We start from the raw sequence: 20,614 nt of genomic DNA on the forward strand, positions 1-20,614 counted from the left end.
TTCGTTCTTGATTTGCAGATGATAATTGTTGATAATTATTGTTTCGGTTTCGATTTTCATTTACTTCATTGCTAAAATTTCTAAAATTATTATTTTGTCTCAATTGATGGTATGAATTGTTATTAAAATTCACTTTAGAGTTCATGTTTCCTTGAAATCTGTTGTCGTTTCTAAGATTTTGTTGCGAATTATTGAAATTTCTTCGGAATGCATTAGATTCCATTTGTCCGTTCGTTCTCTGCCAAGGTTTACTGGTCTGATAATTCGAGGGATTCTGCCTCGAGTAATATTGACCCGAAAAATTAATGTTACGAAGCCTTTTTCCTATATCTTCCATTTGTTCACATTCAACAAATTCTTCTTCCAAAAACAGCAGAAGATCGGCAAAAGATGATCCGCGCTGTGTTTTAGCGAGCAGTTTGAGATGAGAGCTCCTTAGACCACTAAGAAAATGGATTTTCAAGCTTTTTTCCGCAAACGATGGTTGAAGTTGTCCTGGTGGTTCAATTGATCTTATTGCTTCCAGTATTTTGAAACCTCGTTCTTTGTAGCTTTTGAAAGATTCCTGAAACCCTTGTTCCAGTTTTTCAATTTTCTGCAATATTTCTTCTGCAGTAAGTTTTGCTGAAAATTCCCGAATTAAATTTCGTTTCACTTCCAACCAGGATGGGCCTTGAATTCGGCTTGTATATGCCGTTGCCTTTCTTTTCAATTTGAGTAGCACTATGTTTATGAGTGGTGCATGATTAGCATTGGCAGGAAATTGATTTGCAAAAAATTCAATCTGATACAAAAATGGATTCAATTCTTCAGGCGAACCATTGAATTCCGGAATGCACTGGAAAGCTAGTTGCATTGGAAAATGGTAATTAACTGCTGCAGAAATGCCTGGCTGAAGTGGTAAATTTGAGCTGCCTGCTGCAGAATTTGCTAATAAAACATGTTTGTATTTATCATTCAGTAAATTGGCAAAATCTTGATGTGAAATATTTTGTGGATTGTAATTTTTTTGTTCGCTAGGGCTATCAGTCTGTTTTGAATCCTCTTTATCTGTATGAGTCGAAATGTTAGATATTCCTTTTGCTCCTTCATTATCTTCATTATTTTGTACGTTTGTTTCAGATGTGACTTTTAATATTTTGTTGTTATTCAAAATCATCAACGCCTCCTCAACTTTTCCTTTCACTCTTTTATATTGTTCTGAATATTTAGTCTTTTGTGCTTCATCCATTTTATTAACATTCTTTTTGAAGATTTTATCAAATTCTTCAAACCATCCTGTAAAATAAGATATTTTTTCTTCCGTATTTTCGGCAGATCTTGGCCTGTTAATACTTTTCTTAATATTCGACAATTCTTCGGAAATAAAAGTTTCAATAGTCTCCATATTCGACATATTTGCAAATTTTTAAGATTCTTTTCGTGGAGAAAAAAAATAAGGGAAGATTAAAGCTTAGACAAAATACATAGATTAGATAAATTATTACTCACCAAAAGCAAACTAGTGATTGACGCATTTTAAACACTCACAGTAGTCCGTGTTTCTAATAAATAACAAGGATGTCACTTTATTACTTCAAATTGTTCTTACACAGTACAATTGTTCTTATACCAACTTAAAAAAATGTTTCTTGATTTGTTTTGAAAGTTTCTTCTTGATGAGTCTTTTACTTTAACGTGTTGTAAACTATTACCACTGTTGTTTTAATTGTACGTAGTCCGGTTTTTTTTATTATTTGCACAGTTTCGCACACCAATAAAAAGGTAAAACCACCTTGAAAGGCCTAAAGAGAGTTTAAAAAGAATTTATTCACTTTTTATTCGCGCCTAAACAGTTCCTTAAATTGCACAGTTTTGCACCAGTCAAAAATGACGCACCAAATTTCATCTAAATCTGAAATTCTTTTTCGCTGTCACCAACTGTAACGGGACCACACCCCCCTCACTTTCAAAATTGCAACGGAACGCGTTTACTTAATTCGCACTCGCTGTCTTAAAGATATGTCATCATTTCAATAGATTCACCAACACTTGTTAACACTACACCACTTTATTCTTCTTCTTAACAAAAATAATGTCTTACAAGAAAAACCCGACTAACTGACTCATTGACTAAATGCACTGAAAACTGAAACACCTGCTAACAGCCTAAACTAAACTGACTACAGAAACTTCTAGGAAAAAAAATAATATGACGAGACCAGCAGTGGCAGCAGCCCCGATCCTTCGATCTGCAACCCTTTATATAGGGGTCCTCTCCCTAACCATCAACTCTTATTCTCCTGATCAAAGATTCTCCAGGACTCTCCCCATACCAAAGAGAAATTAATTTCCCAATGCCCCCATGCGTAATTGATTTTTAATTACGCTCCTTTCTAATATTTGCATCTCCCCCATCCGTGAGAGCAATTCTAATCTCTCCCCTACACGGATGATCAATTTTCCCTATGCCCCCCATTTCGCCATCTCACATCTGCGAGATTAATTGAGCCTCCAGATCGAATGGCCAATTTATTCTCACCTCTGAGATTCGGACCTCCCAACAACTCTCCCCAAAACAGAATACAGAAAGGCTAAATCTCCGACGCATCATAGCATCCCCCATCCACATTCTCACATCTGTGAGACCATACCAAAATTCTGAGGAGAGCGAAATTACTCGCGAATTCAATCTCAAAATTTCTTCCCTTAGTGGCTGAGTCATCAAGGGCCACACCAACCATCATCATCCCCGAACTTGATTTTTCATGAACGCACCGGGCGATCGTAAATTTATAGTGTTTACTTTTCTTCGTCACCCGTCTTAGTTTTACGATCACTCATGCGTTAGAGTTTTCACGCCTTCTAAGCATGGATGCGTGGACGGTCGTCCATAAACATAATTTTACGATCCAATTATGATCGTCGTCTGTGATTACCTTTCTCTTTCGGGGAAGGTTATGCATTTCCAAGTTTTTTCTTGTTGCAAAAACAATCAGATCATTCTTCTCAACCCATTTTACGATCATCCCTTCATTTCCATATCGGCTTGAGGTTGCTGCATAATCAGCAAAAATCCTCTGCGTGTGAAGTCTTGTATAATTTACGACCCGAAAGAAAAAACCTGTAGTTCTAGCCTCCCGTCGTTAGCGATCGGATTTCTAGGCAATTGTTTATTTCATCAAGACAACCCTGTAGGTACTTGAATTTCGTCACCCCGAATACAGGCAGAGAAGGCTTCAACATATGTTGAAAACCATGCCCAATGTTTATGCCATAAATTAAAAGCCGAGATCCCAAAATGTTGGTTTCCCTTTCTCGAGTCATTCTTGAATTCCTGACTCTTCTCCTTCTGGGCGCTTTCCGTCCGTGTTTCTAACAATTGGTGTCATTGTGCTCCACACATCGTGTGGGCTCAAGAAATCTTTTTCCTTTGGCATTCTTCATATCCCTTATTTCGTCATGAGCGAAAAATGCAAAATTGTTGCAATTGATTGGGGAAAAGGGTGACGTATGCCCCATTCCCGAAAAATGGCAAAAATTATCATCTTGGCAATAAATTGCTGAATCTCAATTCAGCGGTTTGTTGCACTAGTGAGAACTGGAGGATGGGCATCTCTGTAGTAGGGTGGTTTTCGATAATTAGGTTAATCGAAAGAAGCGATCCAAATGCAAGGTAGCAGATCCCTAAAAATCGATGTGATCGATACAAAATTCTGTTTTTTTTTTTCGGAAAAAAATCAACATATTCAAAGACGACACTGGTTCCAACAGTGCCGGATGAACTTGCAATCGACAAGTAGCAGGTTCTGTTCGGAGCGCTGATGATTCTCGTTTCGATTTCCCGTTCTAAGGAACGGGCTTGCTGCGGAAAGCAATCTAGATGGGTGTGGCCGCTGCCAGTCAGTGCGGTATGATTGAAATTGATAAATCAAATTTCCGCTTGTTTGCTCCCGTATTGCTTATTTCTTTCTCGAAAAGAGGGAGCTTGTTCGAGAGGGGAAAGCATCCGTCGTAGTGGTAAGAGTGTACGAAGAATGTACGCCTTCTTTACGCAGAAACACTTGTACTGTTCAGAGTCCCTACACACAGTACAGTCTTTCAAGGAATCTTATTGAGTTGAGCTTTATGAGGATTTGTTTTGCGGTGAAAGCGGCGACTTTTATCAGGGAAGGAATTTCTCAGGAAATTGTGGTATATTTTTGGTAACTGATAATGTTACAAAGAAAATTTATGTGTTGATATTTTGCGAATCAGCAATTAAGGAATGGTGAAAATTGTAAGAATAGCAGCGATATGAGGGAAATTCTCAGAGGCATTCCCGGAGGAATTCCCAGAGGTATTACTGGAAGAATGATGGCATGCATTTCCCAAATGGAGGAGAACGCGCCTCTGGTGCCGAACTACCGATACCTCAAAGGAGTTTCCGGAGGAATTCCTAGAGGAACTTCCGGAGGAACTCCCAGAGGAATTTCCGGAGGAATTCCTAGAGAAATTTCCGGAGGAATTCCTAGAGGAATTTCTGGAGGAATTCCTAGAGGAATTTCCGGAGGTATTCCTAGAGGAATTTCCGGAGGTATTCCTAGAGGAATTTCCGGAGGTATTCCTAGAGGAATTTCCGGAGGAATTCCTAGAGGAATTTCCGGAGGAATTCCTAGAGGAATTTCCGGAGGTATTCCTAGAGGAATTTCCGGAGGTATTCCTAGAGGAATGTCCGGAGGAATTTCTAGAGGAATTTTCGGAGGTATTCCTAGAGGAATTTCCGGAGGTATTCGTAGAGGAATTTCCGGAGGAATTCCTTTGGGAATTTTCGAAGAAATTCTTAGGGGAATTTCCGAAGGCATTCCTAGAGGAATTTCCGGAGAAATTCCCTAAGGAATTTCTGGAGGAATTCCCAGAAAATTTTCGGATGAATTTGCGGAGGAATTCCTAGAGGATTTTCCGTAGGAATTTCTAGAGGAATTTCCGGAGGAATTCCTAGAGGAATTTCCGGAGGAATTCCTAGGGGAATTTCCGGAGGAATTCCTAGGGGAATTTCCGTAGGAATTCCTAGGAGAATTTCCGGAGGAATTCCTAGAGGAATTTCCGGAGGAATTCCTAGAGAAATTTCCGGAGGAATTCCAATTTACGGAGGAATTGTTAGAGGAATTTCTGGAGGAATTTCCGGAGAAATTCTTGGAGCAATTTCCGGAGGAATTCTTGGAACAATTTCCGGAGGAATTCCTGGAGCAATTTCCGGAGGAATTCCTGGAGCAATTCCCGGAGGAATTCCTGGAGCAATTTCCGGAGGAATTCCTAGGGGAATTTCCGGAGGAATTCCTAGGGGAATTTCCGGAGGAATTCCTAGGGGAATTTCCGTAGGAATTCCTAGGAGAATTTCCGGAGGTATTCCTAGAGGAATTTCCGGAGGAATTCCTAGAGAAATTTCCGGAGGAATTCCAATTTACGGAGGAATTGTTAGAGGAATTTCTGTAGGAATTTCCGGAGAAATTCTTGGAGCAATTTCCGGAGGAATTCCTGGAGAAATTCCTGGAGGAATTTCCGGAGGAATTTCCGGAGGAATTCCTGGAGGAATTTCCGGAGGAATTCCTGGAGGAATTTCCGGAAAAATTCCTGGGGGAATTTCCGGAGGAATTCCTGGGGGAATTTCCGGAGGAATTCCTGGGGGAATTTCCGGAGGAATTCCTGGAGGAATTTCCGGAGGAATTCCTGGAGCAATTTCCGGAGGAATTTCTGGAGCAATTTCCGGAGGAATTCCTGGAGTAATTTCCGGAGGAATTCCTGGAGCAATTTCCGGAGGAATTCCTGGAGGAATCTCCGGAGGCATTCCTGCAGGAATTTCCGGAGGAATTTCTGGAGGAATTTCCGGAGGAATTCCTGGAGAAATTTCCAGAGCAATTCCTGGAGGAATTTCCGGAGGAATTCCTGGAGGAATTTCCGGAGGAATTCCTGGAGGAATTTCCGGAGGAATTCCTGGAGGAATTTCCGGAGGAATTACTGGAGGAATTTTCGGAGGAATTCCTGGAGGAATTTCCCCAGGAATTCCTGGAGGAATTTCCCCAGGAATTCCTGGAGGAATTTCCGGAGGAATTCCTGGAGGAATTTCCGGAGGAATTCCTGGAGGAATTTCCGGAGGAATTCCTGGAGGAATTTCCGGAGGAATTCCTGGAGGAATTTCCGGAGGAATTCCTGGAGGAATTTCCGGAGGAATTCCTGGAGGAATTTCCGGAGGAATTCCTGGAGGAATTTCCGGAGGAATTCCTGGAGGAATTTCCGGAGGAATTCCTGGAGGAATTTCCGGAGGAATTCCTGGAGGAATTTCCGGAGGAATTCCTGGAGGAATTTCCGGAGGAATTCCTGGAGGAATTTCCGGAGGAATTCCTGGAGGAATTTCCGGAGGAATTCCTGGAGGAATTTCCGGAGGAATTCCTGGAGGAATTTCCGGAGGAATTCCTGGAGGAATTTCTGGAGGAATTCCTGGAGGAATTTCCGGAGGAATTCCTGGAGGAATTTCCGGAGGAATTCCTGGAGGAATTTCCGGAGGAATTCCTGGAGGAATTTCCGGAGGAATTCCTGGAGGAATTTCCGGAGGAATTCCTGGAGGAATTTCCGGAGGAATTCCTGGAGGAATTTCCGGAGGAATTCCTGGAGGAATTTCCGGAGGAATTCCTGGAGGAATTTCCGGAGGAATTCCTAGAGGAATTTCCGGATGAATTCCTAGAGGAATTTCCGGAGGAATTCCTAGAGGAATTTCCGAAGGAATTCCTAGAGGAATTTCCGGAGGAATTCCTAAAGGAATTTCCGGAGGAATTCCTAGAGGAATTTCCGGAGGAATTCCTAGAGAAATTTCTGGAGGAATTTCTAGAGGGATTTCCGGAGGGATTCCTAGAGGAATTTCCGGAGAAATTCCTAGAGGAATTTGCGGAGTAGATCCTAGAGGAATTTGTTGAGTAATTCCTAGAGGAATTTCCGGAGGAATTCCTAGAAGAATTTCTGGAGGAATTCCTAGAGGAATTTCCGGAGGAATTCCTAGAGGAATTTCCGGAGGAATTCCTAGAGGAATTTCCGGAGGAATTCCTAGAGGAATTTCCGGAGGAATTTCCGGAGGAATTCCTAGAGGAATTTCCGAAGGAATTCCTAGAGGAATTTCCGAAGGAATTCCTAGAGGAATTTCGGGAGGAATTCCTAGAGGAATTTCCGGAGGAATTCCTAGAGGAATTTCCGGAGGAATTCCTAGAGGAATTTCCGGAGGAATTCCTAGAGGAATTTCCGGAGGAATTCCTAGAGGAATTTCCGGAGGAATTCCTAGAGGAATTTCCGGAGGAATTCCTAGAGGAATTTCCGGAGGAATTCCTAGAGGAATTTCCGGAGGAATTCCTAGAGGAATTTCCGGAAGAATTCCTAGAGGAATTTCCGGAGGAATTCCTAGAGGAATTTCCGTAGGAATTCCTAGAGGAATTTCCGGAGGAATTCCTAGAGGAATTTCCGGAGGAATTCCTAGAGGAATTTCCGGAGGAATTCCTAGAGGAATTTCCGGAGGAATTCCTAGAGGAATTTCCGGAGGAATTCCTAGAGGAATTTCCGGAGGAATTCCTAGAGGAATTTCCGGAGGAATTCCTAGAGGAATTTCCGGAGGAATTCCTAGAGGAATTTCCGGAGGAATTCCTAGAGGAATTTCCGGAGGAATTCCTAGACTAATATCCGGAGGAGTTCCTAGAGGAATTTCCGGAGGGGTTCCTACGGGAATTTCCCTAGGGATTCCTACGGGAATTTCCGTAGGCAATGCTACGGGAATTCCCGAAGGAATTTTTAGAGGAATTTCCGGATGAATTCCTAGTGGAATTTCCGAAGGAATCCCTACGGAATTTCCGAAGGAATTCCTACGGGAACTTTCGAAGGAATGCCTTGAGAAATATCCAGAGGAATTCCTGGAGGAATTTCCGGAGGAATTCCTGGAGGAATTTCCGGAGGAATTCCTGGAGGAATTTCCGGAGGAATTCCTGGAGGAATTTCCGGAGGAATTCCTGGAGGATTTTCCGGAGGAATTCCTGGAGGATTTTCCGGAGAAATTCCTGGAGGAGTTTCCGGAGGAATTCCTAGAGGAATTTCCGGAGGAATTCCTAGAGGAATTTCCGGAGGAATTCCTAGAGGAATTTCCGGAGGAATTCCTAGAGGAATTTCCGGAGGAATTCCTGGAGGAATTTCCGGAGGAATTCCTGGAGGAATTTCCGGAGGAATTCCTGGAGGAATTTCCGGAGGAATTCCTGGAGGAATTTCCGGAGGAATTCCTGGAGGAATTTCCGGAGGAATTCCTGGAGGAATTTCCGGAGGAATTCCTGGAGGAATTTCCGGAGGAATTCCTGGAGGAATTTCCGGAGGAATTCCTGGAGGAATTTCCGGAGGAATTCCTGGAGGAATTTCCGGAGGAATTCCTGGAGGAATTTCCGGAGGAATTCCTGGAGGAATTTCCGGAGGAATTCCTGGAGGAATTTCCGGAGGAATTCCTGGAGGAATTTCCGGAGGAATTCCTGGAGGAATTTCCGGGGGAATTCCTGGAGGAATTTCCGGAGGAATTCCTGGAGGAATTTCCGGAGGAATTCCTGGAGGAATTTCCGGAGGAATTCCTGGAGGAATTTCCGGAGGAATTCCTGGAGGAATTTCCGGAGGAATTCCTGGAGGAATTTCCGGAGGAATTCCTGGAGGAATTTCCGGAGGAATTCCTGGAGGAATTTCCGGAGGAATTCCTGGAGGAATTTCCGGAGGAATTCCTGGAGGAATTTCCGGAGGAATTCCTGGAGGAATTTCCGGAGGAATTCCTGGGGGAATTTCCGGAGGAATTCCTGGAGGAATTTCCGGAGGAATTCCTGGAGGAATTTCCGGAGGAATTCCTGGGGGAATTTCCGGAGGAATTCCTAGAAGAATTTCCGGAGGAGTTCCTAGAGGAATTTCCGGAGGAGTTTCGAGAGGAATTTCCGGAGGAATTCCTGGAGGAATTTCCGAAGGAATTCCTGGAGGAATTTCAGGAGGAATTCCTGGAGGAATTTCAGGAGGAATTCCTGGAGGAATTTCCGGAGGAATCCCTGGAGGAATTTCCGGAGGAATTCCTGGAGGAATTTCCGGAGGAATTCCTAGAGGAATTTCCGGAGGAATTCCTAGAAGAATTTCCGGAGGAATTCCTAGAGGAATTTCCGGAGGAATTCCTAAAGGAATTTCCGGAGGAATTCTAAGAAAAATTTCCGGAGGAATTCATATAGCGGCATTTCCTTGAGGAATTTCCGGAGGAATTACTAGAGGAATTTCCGGAGGAATTCCTAGAGGAATTTCCGTAGGAATTCCAAGAGGAATTTCCGTAGGAATTCCTAGAGGAATTCCCGTAGGAATTCCTAGAAGAATTTCCGTAGGAATTCCTAGAGGAATTTCCGTAGGAATTCCTAGAGGAATTTCCGTAGGAATTCCTAGAGGAATTTCCGTAGGAATTCCTAGAGGAATTTCCGTAGGAATTCCTAGAGGAATTTCCGTAGGAATTCCTAGAGGAATTTCCGTAGGAATTCCTAGAGGAATTTCCGTAGGAATTCCTAGAGGAATTTCCGTAGGAATTCCTAGAGGAATTTCCGTAGGAATTCCTAGTGGAATTTCCGTAGGAATTCCTAGAGGAATTTCCGTAGGAATTCCTAGAGGAATTTCCGTAGGAATTCTCCTAGAGGAATTTCCGTAGGAATTCCTAGAGGAATTTCCGTAGGAATTCCTAGAGGAATTTCCGTAGGAATTCCTAGAGGAATTTCCGTAGGAATTCCTAGAGGAATTTCCGTAGGAATTCCTAGAGGAATTTCCGTAGGAATTCCTAGAGGAATTTCCGTAGGAATTCCTAGAGGAATTTCCGTAGGAATTCCTAGAGGAATTTCCGTAGGAATTTCTAGAGGAATTTCCGTAGGAATTCCTAGAGGAATTTCCGTAGGAATTCCTAGAGGAATTTCCGTATGAATTCCTAGAGGAATTTCCGTAGGAATTCCTAGAGGAATTTCCGTAAGAATTCCTAGAGGAATATCCGTAGGTATTCCTTGAGGAATTTTCGTAGGATTTCCTAGAGGAATTTCCGTGGGAATTCCTAGAATAATTTTCTCAGGAATTCCTAGAGAAATTTTCCTAGGAATTCCTGGAGGAATTTCCCTAGGATTTCCTAGAGGAATTTCCCTAGGAATTCATATAGAAATTTCCCTAGGAATTCCTAGAGGAATTTCCCTAGGAATTTTTAGAGGAATTAGCGTAGGGATTTCCGTAGGAATTCGTAGAGGGATTCCCGTAGGAACTCGTAGTGGAATTTCAGAAGGAATTCCCAGAAACTTCCGTAGGAATTCCTAGAGGAGTTTGCGGAAGAATTCCAAGAGAAAATCCGTGAGGAATGCCTAGAGGAATGCCTTGAGGAATTCCCTGAGGAATTTCTAGAGAAATTCACTAAGGATTACCCGGAGGAACTCCCAGGGGCCGTCCATATACCACGTGGACAGCTTGGAGGGGGGAGGGGGTTAGCGAAATGTCCACGCTTGTCCACGGAGAGGGGGGTAGGGGTTCGTAAAATGTCCACGTGGACAACATTGACATATAAATTAGGAAACAATTATCTACAAACGAAACAAATTATGACGCATTTTTTATGAGATTCTCTTCAACAGTTCTTTCATACATTTTATTTTATTTTTCATTGTCTTTTAGTTCTAAGTTACTTCTTCAAGGGAAAAAAAATCATGGAATTGGTTCACAGACTAATTTGTTTTAAATTATCAGAATTTCTAATTACTTAGTTTTCTTCATTGAGGAATATTCTGGAGATTTAAAATGGAGGGTAGACCATGCAAATGTTGGTGTTTCAGTCAGAAAATTTTCATTGAAGTTCTGTCTGGATTTTTCGAAGTTTCATATCAAATTTTTAAACTACTTTAAAGTTTAAAAATACATGTAGGGATTTGCAGGCTCATCTCAAAATAAAAATATTTGTAGGATGTTTTTATTGGATATTAAAGTCTGAACCTCAGCAATACAATATAGGGGCTGTAAATCATGTTTTTTTTTATAAGAACCTACGAAGATTATGTAACTTATCTCAACAAAAATCTGAGATTTAAAATTACCTTATCTCAACAAAACAATCAGACAATCATATATTGAACAAACATTCTTAAAAACATAGTCTTCAACCAGAGGCTGTACACACTAAACATTGAACAATCACTAACATTAGGCGATGGACGTTACACGAAAAATACCCAATAAAGAATTTTCCGTTTGACGAATATTTTTCACTAACTGGAGCAAGAATCGAGCCCACACTCTCACAAACATTAAGCTGAATAAAAAACAATGTTGAAAACTTGAAGGTACCTATTTTGTGCTACTTGTTTGTATTCTATGTAAAGCTATATAATACTTGTGTTTTATAAAGTTTTCGATTTTATTTATGACATTGTTTACGAAAAAACTATTAAAAAAAAACTTTTTAAAATCACCTTTTCCATTTATTTTAGAATTATGAGAAAAAAAACTTTTTTCGGATGTCCACGTGGACATTGGGGGAGGGGGGTAGGGGTCAATGAAAAGTCCACGCTTGTCCACGGGGAGGGGGGAGGGGGTCAAAAACCATGAATTTTCTGTCCACGTGGTATATGGACGCCCCCCCAGAGGAAATCCTGGAAGAATTTCCGAATAAATTTCCGGAGAAATTTCTGGAAGAATTCCCGGAGGAATTCCCGGTTGAATTCTTAGAGGAATTTCCAGGGAAATTTTCGAAGGAATTTTCGGAGGAAATTGCAGAAGAGTTCCCGAAGGAATTTCCGAAGAATTTCCCGGAGGATTCCTGGAATAATTCCCGGAATATCGGGGTAATTTTTTTTTCGTTTTCGTATTCAATGTTGTTAATGTGATCAAATTCATAAATCTGCTTTTCGATAAGAACTTACACGTTGCTGCAGATATGCTAACACGAATGGCAAAAAGTGCATGCACATTTCAATTATCGCACCAAACTTTCACTATAGTAAGAAGATTTATCAAGTAAATTTTCCCCATAAATCGTCGGCATGAAAGTTTTACATCTCTCGTCCGAATTGTTTGTCGTTCGTTTGGGAGGCGGATGAACGTGCGAGAGGGCACAAGGAAATGTAACGGAAAATGTCATCCCTGCTGCACTCTGCACTTGCACTAGGAGATGCAATGCAGTATCAAGAGCAAGCGTCGTGAAATATTGGACGCAAAGCCTCGGGAAACTTTTGCTCAGATTTTGTGTTTGACTATTGTCTCTTGAAGTGCAATCGCCCTGGGATGCGGGAATGATTCCTAGTTGGTAGTTTGACCGAATGTGGGAAGTGCTTTATGGTCGCGGTTAACCAGAGTAAGATTTGTTGGATGCAAATATCATTTGTGTTACAAAACAGTAATTGAAGTGCATCGCATACACCAATCAATAAAAAAAAAGAATCTTTCTAAATTGTTTTAAAGTTGATCAAATATAGACAAAACTTATTAGAACACAAAACAACAGTTTTGGCTTTGCTAAACTTTTTGAAGATTTAAATGTTCTTCTTCTTCTTCTTCTTCTTCTTTATGGCTCTATGCCCCCATTGGGACTTGGCCTGCCTCGCTTCAACTCAGTGTTCTTTGAGTACTTTAACAGTTCTTAATTTAAGGGCTTTCTTTGCCTGCCATTGCATGAATTTGTATATTGTGAGGCAGTACAATGATACGCTATGCTCAGGGAGTACTCTCCGTCTCCGGCTTGGCGATCCATAGCCTTAACCACTAGGCTTACTGGAGACCTCCTGAAGACATAGATGTGACCTTTTAACATACCATGTTTTTGAGCGGTTAACTCCAAATTTTTGATCAGGAGAAAGATGAAAACCGCCTTCATATGACAAACCTGATAGACGTTACATATGTTTCCTTATCAATAGAACCCTTTTTCAAACGTCAATCCTAGTTCCAATAAAAGTCTCACTCAACAATACCAGGCAGAAAGGGAAAATGTGTCAACAGAACCACGCGCCAAAGTTCGAAAACGAAACATGACATTTGAGCGAGCGATGTACCTACCTACGTGGAAAGCTGACTCGAACCAACAACGGAAATGAAATTTAGATCTCTTTCCTTTCTTCGTTTCAACTCAGCGACGACGACGATGCACCGACCGACGACGGGCGATCTGTGCAGAAGCAGCAGAAATCCAACTCGAGCGGTGGACCAGCCGGAATGTAAACTAAGCTATTTTGTATCGATAGCAAATCGAATATTTCCTTTCTTGCGCTGGAGTGAGCCTTAATGCTGAGCTAGACCCTGCCTTGCTTTTACCAACCGAAGAGTTTCGAATTCAATTCGAAAAGTTATCCGGGCGCAGGGTGATATCTACGTATAGCTAGCTAGCTAACTTTAAAGGAAAAGGGTCCGAACGTATTATGTAGCAGCTGGAGACGAAAGGAAATCAACGCCGGATGTTCGCCGCGTTGTGAATGGTGATGGGGAGTCATGCGGGTGGAAGTAGGAGGGCAGAGATGAGGTTTTTTTCTTTCTCAGACCATAAGGTGCTGTGACCAGTGCTGAAATAGTTATTTATGTAACGAGTTGCAAAAAGTTGATTTCTTCAGCACGAGTCGTACATTTATCCAACGAGGCTTGCCGAGTTGGATAAATACGAAGAGTGCTGAATTTCAATTTCATGCAATTTCATAAATTACCGCTTGTGGTTAGTTTTAACAAAACTTGCCCATCTAATTGCTCACTGATTTTCATAGCCTTGTTTAAGAAAATCTGATCATAGCAGGTAATACTGTGTAGTTGTCACAATTTTCAAAACTGCGCCCAGAAAGCGCCAAGAAGTTGATGAAACCTGAAAACAGTGCTGTAATGGTTCAATACGCAACGCAAATCAGTGCTGTAATGAACCATTACAGCAATGTTTATTTGGTGCGGGAAATTAGTCCTTTTCCTGTCAGATTTGCGTGAGGTAAAACAGCCTATTACGATGAGAAATTGCAAAAAAAAATTTATGCAATGATTATTTTTATAATGCAACTCATTTGAGTTGCATAATGTTCATAATGCAACTCAAATAAGTTGCATTATGTTCATTATACAACTATTTTTCATTATGCAACTCATTTCAGTTGCATAATGAACCAGTTCGAAAAAAATGGCCATTATGATACCAAAATGAGATAGATAAAATATAAATTATGATACTGAATTTCATAAATGTAATTTCGTCATATCCATGTTCAACCAACTACGGCTCATTTTAGAAGCTGAACCTAAGAATATGGTATTTGAAAAACTTGTGCGGCTAGACCAGTTCTACAAGAAAGTCATGGAAAAACAGTTATTTTTCGAACATTTAAGGTAAATGTCACGGACTACCATCCGAAAATCCAATTGATATTCACCATGAAAAGCATTTGGCATTTTTCTAAGACCTACCTGTAGTTCGTGACATTTACGTAAAACATTCAAAAACAGAGCATATTTTCCGTGACTTTCTTGTAGATCTGGTCTAGCCACACAAGTTTTAATATACCATATTCTCAGGTTCAGCTTCTAAAATGAGCTGTTGGTGGTTGAATATGTATATGACAAAATGACATTTTCAGCACTGGCTGTGACTGTGCACTAGGTTGTCCCAAAATTGCACATGGTCAAAAAGCTTGGGGGCTCACCCTGCAAATGATAGCTAAGGGTATTAGAAACAAACTTTTGTATGACGGCAACTTTCAGAAATGACGTTTAGAGGTCGCCCCGGTGAGATTTTTGAAAAATGGCCATTTTTCGTAATAAATTTCATACACATATTTTTAACCGTACAAATATTGGCAATACCCACTATTTTTATATTTTTTACAGCTTGATATGGATCCAAACTTCTTGGAAAAAATGATTAACGACATGTTTTGCAGGTAACTTTTTGATACTAAATTTTTGAATTTACTAAAATTTGTCATTTTTTGATATACTGTGAATTTTACCCATCATAAAAACTATCTGCACCTAATGCTAATTTTAAACATTTTCCATAAAAAGATAGGAAATTTTATGGGGAAAAACTTTGAGGAAGACAGCATTGCGTTTTTTCTATCCGTTTTAGAATTATTCACGATTTACTACTTGGTGAAATTTGAATTTTTAGGTATTTTTCTAAAAATGTCAAACAAGAACTTCTTAAAAAGACATACAAAGTAAAAAATCTCGTATGCTCAACAAGTTTTGCCTTGATTGTGTTTAGGAATTATGGTGGCATAATTAATTGAATTTTTGTCTCCGTTGACAAATCCATTTTCTTTGATACAGAAAGGTACCTACTAACGAGAAACTTTATCATTAGATACCATTTTGAGATGCCTCAGTAGGCCATGGCATTTTTAACGGTGATGTACTGACAACGGTTTATACGAGCATAATACACAATCAAACGCACGGCACATTTTCTATATCATTTAGAAGGTGATACATTCCGCATAACATGCCGATTTTGTTTTTCAATGATGCTATTCAAATCGTTCAAAGACATGAATAAAACGTTCTAGTAGTCCCTATCATTTTGATCAACATATAGGATGATAAAAATGACGTCATTTGTTTACGTCTGTTCGGGTTCGTTTGGAAGTTGACCATCAATGTTAACTTCTTTTCCCGATCAGCCTAGATAGCTGTGTAGTGTCGGTAGCGGTTGTCTCAATTGGCTAAGAATAACATTACGGATCGCCTGATCCAGTGGTAAGAGTCCACTAAACAGGTGACCCCTAATTCATGGTGTTATGCGGCTTTATGCTTACCGTGCCAAAGAATGAATGGTTAGGGGGGTCTAATAAAAACCTAACCACAAACGGAGCCTGTGGAGAGTTAGGGCGTCCTCCACAGTATTACGCCCTTACTGCGCTAACCGGAGCAATGGTGCAGTGGACCTTGCCTTTCTCCGAGATAATCAGTTGCCCTTCTTAAGTCTCAAATTTGAGGCTAAATAAGGGCGGGGTTATTCAAATGTTGTTAATTAGCTTACATTACTACCTATATGGGTTCGCTTATTGCGTTTTCGCCATTGGCGTTTTTCAATTGACACCGATTTGGTTCGTCGTTGATGTTTCCTTTTTGTGCTGTGATTGTGAAGAGTGTAATCCTGTCTAGTTTGGGTAGTGGCTACGGCAAGGAAACGTCAGATCAATTTTCAGCGTAAAAAGCGTATGTAGCCCAAGTGGATCTACTTCAAAAAGTTGATTTTCGTAGGGTAACTTCTGTATAGGTTACCTTGTGAACCCAGCTTTGCTTTTTTCATTATAGATGAAGTGTCGTGCCTCGAGCATGCTATATTTTAGAATAACGTTATCAGTATGTTTCAACCTTTCCTTGTGGATGCCTTCAAGCAAGCCTTGTTTTCAGCATCTTTTCGCTGATATTTGGCATCTGAAGTAGCTCAAACATTGATTTGAGATGCTTCAGTTTGATGGAATACTTAGGTAGTACGGTTCATGGTTAACTTAACATAGAATTGCACCTAACTCAACTCTGCATGAGCAGAATTTGTCATGAGTTGACTGATTGACATGTGTCAGATGAGGAATCTCCATTTGACATTCTTTGCACTTTTGAGTGTTCCTTCGCATACTTTGCGTATTCAGGCGTCCCTGCTCAACAAACTAGGGAACCTAATTGGTTGCGATCACATTTTATGGATAACTCGCTTCCATTGCTACTCCAAGAGAGTTTCATTGTGGTTTTGTTATTAAAACGCCCTTCATTGTGGTATACCATAACTACTGCTTTGAAAGAAGCTTGTCCTCTGCGGTCTGTGCGGACCGCAAGAGGTATTCCTGAATGGAACTCGGACCTGTTCAAGTTCTAAATATCTTCGGATAAACCAGTCTTTTGTATAGCTACGAACCTTTGCTTCTACCCCGAGAATTGTAGCTATAGAATCGATTTAGTGTGCACTAAAAAGCTCTGCTTACTTCAAATCTCCTGGACCAAATGGGGGTTTGTCCTATTTTTCTCCAGAGGGATTTGAGTTTTTCAAACATGTTTTGAACTCTTGTAGTTTTCTACTGGGTATTTTCATGGCGTGAAATTACTCTGTAGTTTTATCCCGAAAGGGTGCGTGCGTTGTAAAAAGAATGAATAAATTCCAGATTCATCTGGTTACCTCGTTCTTTCTGAAATGCTTGAAACGCATTGTCGATTATCACATCTGTGATGTTCGTCTGGCTAGCATACCTGTTCATGTGAACTCACATGTATCCCAATTTGGGATGTCCACAGTGACTCTTTTACACAAAGTTGTATACGTTTTCAAGAAAGCACTCGCTCAAACGTAGTTTTTGCTTGGGTGATTTCTTGAATATTGATGCTTTTGATGACGTGCCTTTCTATGTCATATTGAAAGTCGCATGACGTCGCAAGCTACCTCCAATGAGCTATAGGCTCTTTTTACGCTTATGCGTTTTACAGTGTCCTTTTCAGGGCACTGATTAACCCCGTTGAGGTATGGGCTATGAGCTCTCGTTGCGCTTAGGCGTTCATTCCCTCTTCTAGGGCACCCCTTCCTATTTCATCACCTTTCCCTTTCCCAATTCCCATCCCTTGTCCCAATCTCCCTCAGGTAAATGATGAAATAGGCTCATATGTATGGCGATGGCACAAATGTCCCAAATGGAGGATAACGTGCCTCTGGAGCCGGCCTTCTGATACCTGATGCTCAACAAGTTTTGCCTTGATTGTGTTTAGGAATTATGGTGGCATAATTTATTGAATTTTTGTTTCCGTTGACAAATCCATTTTCTTTGATACAGAAAGGTACTTACCTACTAACGAGAAACTTTATCATTAGATACCATTTTGAGATACCTCAGTAGGCCATGGCATTTTTAACGGTGATGTACTGACAATGGTTTATACGAGAATAATACACAATCAAATGCACGGCACATTTTCTATATTATTTAGAAGGTGATACATTCCGCAAAACATGCCGATTTTGTTTTTCAATGATGCTATTCAAATCGTTCAAAGACATGAATAAAACGTTCTAGTAGTCCCTATCATTTTGATCAACATATAGGATGATAAAAATGACGTCATTTGTTTACGTCCAAAACTGTTGTTTACCAATAATAGCCTACCTTGTCTTATTGTATGCCGTGTATGTATGTGTTATGGTAATCAAATTGTTCTAACCTTGGATAACATTACGTTAACTCACTGGTTCATCCCATCCCACCCGTTTCAAGTTGCCTCGGTGTATCTTATTTTCGGTGTTGATAAGATAGTTTAAGTCAGTAAATATAGAAAAGACATGCTCTGCTTTTTAGAATGTCTTGAATTGGAACTTAGTATCTTAAAATTGATAATCATACGTAAGGTGTTCGTAATCGCGATTTGAATTTGGTATGGATCAACGTATTCGCCTTTATTTATTTTGCCACTGTTTCCAGGGCTGTTTCATTGTCCAGGACTCATACGTCTTCGTGTAGAAAAATAATTGAGAATATCGACAGGAAAGTAAGTTAAACGTGAAAATATGGCTTACCATTTTGTGGAGAATATCTTTAAAAAATCAATAGAGTAAAGTGGGGCAAAAGTTCGAGTGGGGCAAGAGTTTCTTTTGAAGTTTTTGAGCTCAATTTAAATTATTTCTTTTGGGTGTCAAGGTTGTTCGAAGCCTTTTTGAAATAGAGTCTTTCACTCCAAAAATTATGAAAATTGATCAATATTTCGAAAAGTTATGATTAAATGTTGGTTTTTGATCAAAAAACTGTAATATGCGATGGTCCTTCCAACGCATGGAATGGAATTGTAATGAAATCGAATTCGATATTTTATTTTGGGGCGTAACTAGGTATATTTTGAAGATGCTTTAGCATGTATAACTTTTTGAAAAAAAGATTTGTAAATCATATTTTACACATAGTGGGACAAAAGTTCGAATTGTGGGGCAAAAGTTCGAGTCATGTGGCAACTCTAGGTAAAAAACTCAAATTCTGCAAAATGTCTATATTATCTCTAAAAATGATGGAATTAGTAAGAAAATTTGATCAGAGTTGAAAAAAATGTTGTTTTATCTGAATTTAGCGGAAAACTACTAATTTTTGGTGTAGTAAATTTAACCCTGATTTGGGTAAAATTCAGATCGAACTTTAAAGTGTATTCCAGTTCCAACATCAAATATTAATTGGTTTCAGATATTCCTATTATCAAAGTGTCAAAATAGTGTGCTATGGTTAGCAACATTCCACAAACACTAGATTCGAACTTTTGCCCCAGTGGTGGGGCAAGAGTTCGAATAAGAGACACACATACAAAAAGTATTGTAACTTAAAATTGAAAAGTCATTTGGCGTAACTTTGTTCAGCAAAGTTTTAGCTCATGGATGGTAGAATCACCAGATGGTATTCATTTATTTATGTCTGCTTTGGTTTTTTGAAAAATATTGAATTTTCAACTAGGGTCGAACTTTTGCCCCACCTTACTCTAGGCAGTGCGAAGCTTGTCAAAAGAGCTAGCTTTTAAGAAATCTTTGCTAGTTAATTTCTATATGAAGGGATTGAATAACAAAATAACAAAAAAATAAAAATCAATTAATGATGTCACCATAATTCCATAACACAATCAAGACAAAAACTTGTTGAGCATACGTGATTTTTTACTTTCTATGTGTTTTTAAGAAGTTCTTATGTGACATTTTTAGAAAAATACCTTAAAATTCAAATTTCACCAAATAGTAAATCGTGAATAACTCTAAAACGGATAGAAAAAACGCCATGCTGTCTTCGACAAAGTTTTTCCTCATAAAATTTCCTATCTTTTTATGGAAATTGTTTAAAATTAGCATTAGGTTTAGATACTTTTTATGATGGGTAAACCGAAAATGACAAATTTTAGTAAATTCAAAAATTCAGTTTCAAAATGTTACCTGCAAAACATGTCGTTAATCATTTTTTTCAAGAAGTTTGGATACAGCTTGATATGTGAAAAAAAATAAAAATAGTGGGTATTGCCAATTTACGTACGGTAAAAAAATATTTTTATGCAATTTATTACGAAAAATGGCCATTTTTCAAAAATCTCGCCGGGGCGACCTCTAAACGTCATTTCTGAAAGTTGCCGTCATACAAAAGTTTGTTTCTAACACCCTTAGCTATCATTTGCAGGGTGAGCCCTCAAGCTTTTTGACCGTGTGCAAATTTGGGACAACCTTACTGTGCACTATGAGAAATATCATAGTTAAGGTGATTAAAATTCAAAAGCATAATTCATATTTTGCTCATATATACGACGGGCTTAGTGGTCTAGTGGCTGCTGCTTCTTATTCGTATGCAGAAGGTCCTAGGTTCAATCACTGACTGACTCGTCCTTTCCTCCTACTTTGTCTCTTTCGATATACCGTAAAACGGGGTATCTTTGAAAATGCGACAGGCATTGTATAGTTTATCTTATAACTATGATTCCTTCAACCAGTTAAGAAAAAGGCAAACATTGTTCAATTCTATACATATGAAAGTTCATCTTAGACGTTTTTTTATTAAAACCTAGTTTATATAGAACTTTTTGGACAAAAAATTAAAATTGTTAATATTTTTGTCATTTATCAACCCCTTCAAACAATCTACTA

The 20,614-nt window shown here is 39.7% G+C and overlaps 1 protein-coding gene across 2 annotated transcripts in view; it reads left to right on the forward strand.

Moving 5' to 3' along the window:
* LOC109431029 (muscarinic acetylcholine receptor DM1-like) overlaps window positions 1-20,614 on the forward strand; it is a 493,708-nt gene that overhangs the window by 323,496 nt on the left and 149,598 nt on the right. The gene's annotated exons all lie outside the window — the stretch shown is intronic.

The sequence above is a fragment of the Aedes albopictus genome, chromosome 3 (assembly GCF_035046485.1).
Source record: "Aedes albopictus strain Foshan chromosome 3, AalbF5, whole genome shotgun sequence".
NCBI classification, from domain to species: Eukaryota; Metazoa; Arthropoda; class Insecta; order Diptera; family Culicidae; genus Aedes; species Aedes albopictus.